Genomic DNA, 5,763 nt, shown 5'->3' with positions numbered 1-5,763 from the left:
TCTACGTCACTGTGTGGGAAGATTTGCATAACGCCGCCCAAATGTTCACGCAAAGAAAGAAGGCGTAACTTTTATTCTCGCTGTAGTATTGTTGTTGCTGCCGCCGCCATGTTATGGAGATGCTGTGTTTTTCGTTGTGAAAGCGAAACTACTTTGTTTGGTCTTCCAAAAGAGGACATCATCCGCTTCGTCATGCCTAGAGCTGATCCATGCTGGTCGCTGAGGAAATACATCAACTTTGCGCTGTGGATCGCCGGATCGACTTTCACCGTGGACGAAGCGGAGTCCAGCCCGGGGTTGTCACATGTGGTTTCCGCAAGCCTCCTTTGTCGAATCCACCGGGCGCCGCTCACTCAAGCCGCTGTGTGTATCGTTGTGAAAGCGAAACTACTTTGTTTGGCCTTCCAAAAGAGGACATAATGTTTCTATAAAGTGGGGCAGTTCCAACTTTGCAAGGACAGTCTGGTTGTTCTGACTCACAGCCTGTAAGCACGTTTTTTATATTTAAAGAATTTGCCACTGACGATTCAAACGCGAGTTTAAGCAGTGTAGAGTAGCGCTTATTGTTTGTCATTTCTCTGATCACAAATGCAGACATGGTTTTGTGTTTACGTGGCGCAATACGTAAAAACACAGTTTAAGTCATTATCAGTAATTATGTCCCCACTGGATGCAACAAATGCCTCATTTGTAATGGGTTTTGTCTTGTCGCACCGGGACACATGGAAACCATACTGTATGATTGAAACAGTATGGTAAGGTGCGTAACATTTCTGTCACACGCTTGAGGTATTCAGCCAATCATAACGCACTGGATAGCTAGCCAATCAGAGCACACCTAGCTTCCCTCGAATGAAGAGCTTTATAAAAATTAACGCGTTTCAGAAAGGCAGGGCATAGAGGAGAAACAATAATGTACATTGTGGAAAATGTGTTTTTTAACCTTAAACCGCATAAACACATTGCATTACACCAAATACAATGTTCTTTTTAGCAATGTCATATGACCCCTTTAAGGCAACGAGTTTGAGACTTGCTTTGTGAACTTGCAATAAGTGAATGGATGTGTCACACGTACTTTAAATGTTTGGACTACTGAACTAATGAAATTAACTATTTCTGTTTGTTTTGGAATACAAAAAACACAGAATATTCCAAACACTTTCTCTTTGTTCCAGATCCCAATCAGACATGGCAGTGGAATCACTAGCTGCAGAGATTCTGAAGGGCACCGGGTCCCAGGCAGAACTCAGATCCACAGAACAGAGTTCCACGCCTGGTATTTAATGTGGATATATATTCATACTTTTCATTTGTATGTTACTATGACTTAGTCTCTTGCAAAATGTAATTTATGTTGAACTCTTGTGATAGTGATTGTAAAATATACTCTGTAATTCTAGAATGATTGTACCACTTAGTTCACATTGTGTATTTCAAAAAATAAAAATGTCCACAATTGGATAAATTTAAAGTCCATTTTATTGTTTAGCCAGGTCATTACCAAGTCTCCAACCAACAATGATTCAAACGCGAGTTTAAGCAGTGTAGAGTAGCGCTTATTGTTTGTCATTTCTCTGATCACAAATGCAGACATGGTTTTGTGTTTACGTGGCGCAATACGTAAAAACACAGTTTAAGTCATTATCAGTAATTATGTCCCCACTGGATGCAACAAATGCCTCGTTTGTAATGGGTTTTGTCTTGTCGCACCGGGACACATGGAAACCATACTGTATGATTGAAACACAGTATGGTAAGGTGCGTAACATTTCTGTCACACGCTTGAGGTATTCAGCCAATCATAACGCACTGGATAGCTAGCCAATCAGAGCACACCTCGCTTCCTCAGAATGAAGAGCTTTATAAAAATTAACGCGTTTCAGAAAGGCAGGGCATAGAGGAGAAACAATAATGTACATTGTGGAAAATGTGTTTTTTAACCTTAAACCGCATAAACACATTGCATTACACCAAATACAATGTTCTTTTTAGCAATGTCATATGACCCCTTTAAGGCAACGAGTTTGAGACTTGCTTTGTGAACTTGCAATAAGTGAATGGATGTGTCACACGTACTTTAAATGTTTGGACTACTGAACTAATGAAATTAACTATTTCTGTTTGTTTTGGAATACAAAAAACACAGAATATTCCAAACACTTTCTCTTTGTTCCAGATCCCAATCAGACATGGCAGTGGAATCACTAGCTGCAGAGATTCTGAAGGGCACCGGGTCCCAGGCAGAACTCAGATCCACAGAACAGAGTTCCACGCCTGGTATTTAATGTGGATATATATTCATACTTTTCATTTGTATGTTACTATGACTTAGTCTCTTGCAAAATGTAATTTATGTTGAACTCTTGTGATAGTGATTGTAAAATATACTCTGTAATTCTAGAATGATTGTACCACTTAGTTCACATTGTGTATTTCAAAAAATAAAAATGTCCACAATTGGATAAATTTAAAGTCCATTTTATTGTTTAGCCAGGTCATTACCAAGTCTCCAACCAACAATTGCAGGCTACAATAATTAGGGGTTCTTTTCAAAACCTTTCTAAAGCTACCATCAAAAAAATAGATCAAGACGAGGAGGAAAAAAAGTCAAAACTGGCCCCAACTGGATGCAAACCCTTTGGAACATTTGTGATTTCTTTAAAGCAAGAGAACTGATATTTGGACTTCTCCAATTCTTGGTTTTATACAAAAGCTACACAATGTTACAATTCAACTGATTAATTAGTGTTCTACACCATAAACTCTTGATGGATCATTACCACTATAACTCAACACTATGAGAGAGAAAAAGAGACAGTCGAAAGGAATACAAAGTTCTGCAAAACAAAAGACGAGTATCATAAAGCAAGCTAGATAAGTATCATTACAGACTGAAATAATCCTTTGAAAAATAAAAAGTAATAAAAAGTACAGGCAAGGCTAAGGTTGAAAATTCCATCTTAGGATTTGCTTTTTGGGCTTTCTTCTGTCAATCACACCAAATTCTGACCGACCAAGACCAGAACAAAAGTTTTACTTCCATGTGTTCCCATAGGAAACTCCGCATGTATTAGTGTGTCAGGCACTTTCAGAGAAACTAGCCCACTCTCTTGAGCCCGCTCAGCAACTCTACAGGCCAAAAATCACAATGCAGGTTCATTCAGATCAGACGATACAGCTGCAGCAGAGAGAAGAGAGGGGACAAACAGATTAAAATCTGATTAAAGAGGAGAAACACGCGCACACATACAGGACTGTAATGAATTCATATGCAGCTCAGATTAGTTCTGCTACTGGCGTGCTTTACTCCAGCCTTTCAAATCTCCTACACACAGTGCGGTCAGCACAGATCAAACAACCGGCCATTCGCATCGAGTGCGTGTTTGGGTGTCTTGGTGCCTCACCTAAAGTCCTGAAGCAGCAAAACAGCCCCAGCCCATCACACTACCACCACCATATTTTACTGTTGGTATTGTGTTCTTTTTCTGAAATGCAGTGTTACTTTTACGCCAGATGTAATGGGACACACACCTTCCAAAATGTTCAACTTTTGTCTCGTCAGTCCACAGAGTATTTTCCCAAAAGTCTTGGGGATCATCAAGATGTTTTCTGGCAAAACTGAGACGAGCCTTTATGTTCTTTTTGCTCAGCAGCGGTTTTCGTCTTGGAACTCTGCCATGCAGACCATTTTTGCCCAGTCTCTTTCTTATGGTGGAGTCATGAACACTGACCTTAACTGAGGCAAGTGAGGCCTGCAGTTCTTTGGATGTTGTTGTGGGGTCTTTTGTGACCTCTTGGATGAGTCATCGCTGTGCTCTTGGGGTAATTTTGGTCGGCCAGCCACTCCTGGGAAGGTTCTCCACTGTTCCATGTTTTTGCCATTTGTGAATAATGGCTCTCACTGTGGTTCGCTGGAGTCCCAAAGCTTTAGAAATGGCTTAATAACATTTTCCAGATGGATAGATCTCAATTACTTTCTTCCTCATTTGTTTCTGAATTTCTTTGGATCTCGGCATGATGTCTAGCTTTTGAGGATCTTTTGGTCTACTCACTTTGTCAGGCAGGTCCTATTTAAGAGATATCTTGATTGCGAACAGGTGTGTCAGTAATCAGGCCACAGTTTTAACAGGGGGGCAAACACTTCTTCACACAGGGTCATGTAGTTTTGGATTTTGTTTTCCCTTAATAATAAAAACTGCATGTTGTGTTTACACGAAACATGAAAAAAAGAAAATTCAGTCAGTCTCATGTTGTTCCAAACTCTGACTGATTTTTTTTTTTCATAAACCACGAAAAATCTTAAGCAGAATTAATGAAGTCACTATTCACTTTCTTTGCATAGAAAAGGGAAAAAGTGAATGATGACTAAAGCTGTCAGATCTAACATTATGCTTAACATCTCATTTCTTGAGAAAGTCTCAGTTTCGGAACAACATGAGGGGTGCATGAACAACAATTTCCATTTTTGTTTTTTTGGTCCACTAATCCTTTAAGAGTTTCAAGACTTATTTAGTGCCCTGTCTTCATGGAACGTGCCAGGTGTGTTCGTCTCTAGGTTTGGTGGGTGAAGGCTGATGAAGCAGTGGATTAGTGAGTATTCACACCCAGATGCTGAGAGCTGATCTCATTTCTGATAATGAACTTACCGTCCTGTCTGTAGCCCAGAGGCTCTCCCTGCACACCGATGTCCAGCCCTAGATCTCCAGTCTGCAAAGATATGCAAGCAAGAGTTGCATAAGAGAAACTCTCACTTCAGCCTCAAATTCAGCGTATATCAGGACTGAATCAGTTATACTAATGCTTTCAAAGTGCTTGAGGCTCATAAAAACAATAATACTTTTGTTAGAAAGAATCACCTGCCCAATAAATTCACAAATATAACACCCACACCTGGCATAACTGATTCTGTAATGCGCTGGGAATTTATAGGCTTAATCTACAACAGGGCTCTGTGCCAGCGTTGATTGCAGGATTTAGCAGAGATGAGCCCCCTTACCTCGTTCCAGGTCATGGGCTCAGTTCTGAACAGAGAGCTGGTGAGCTCCACAGACAGTCGTTTCTTGTAGTCCTGGGGCTTATCCTCAGACATACGGAACAGAACTGCAGCAGCGTACGTAGCTGTGGGCGAGAGATAGCAACGTGAGTGACCGAGAAAACATTCAAGCCAGCCCTGCTCACCCCAGCCACTGCCTCCAGTGGAAATCCGTGCATAGCTGGGAAAACAAATCTGCATAGTGTTCTGTATTCATGCTTGCTTCTCTGCGTTTATTCTGTGGAAGTTTAACTTGTTTCTTCAAACTTTCCACAGTTTTAACAGGGGGGCAAACACTTCTTCACACAGGGTCATGTAGTTTTGGATTTTGTTTTCCCTTAATAATAAAAACTGCATGTTGTGTTTACACGAAACATGAAAAAAAGAAAATTCAGTCAGTCTCATGTTGTTCCAAACTCTGACTGATTTTTTTTTTTCATAAACCACGAAAAATCTTAAGCAGAATTAATGAAGTCACTATTCACTTTCTTTGCATAGAAAAGGGAAAAAGTGAATGATGACTAAAGCTGTCAGATCTAACATTATGCTTAACATCTCATTTCTTGAGAAAGTCTCAGTTTCGGAACAACATGAGGGGTGCATGAACAACAATTTCCATTTTTGTTTTTTTGGTCCACTAATCCTTTAAGAGTTTCAAGACTTATTTAGTGCCCTGTCTTCATGGAACGTGCCAGGTGTGTTCGTCTCTAGGTTTGGTGGGTGAAGGC

The sequence above is a fragment of the Sinocyclocheilus grahami genome, unplaced genomic scaffold (genome assembly GCF_001515645.1).
Source record: "Sinocyclocheilus grahami isolate Dianchi unplaced genomic scaffold, SAMN03320097.WGS_v1.1 scaffold968.1, whole genome shotgun sequence".
Taxonomy (NCBI): Eukaryota; Metazoa; Chordata; class Actinopteri; order Cypriniformes; family Cyprinidae; genus Sinocyclocheilus; species Sinocyclocheilus grahami.
This window is presented reverse-complemented; position numbering follows the sequence as displayed.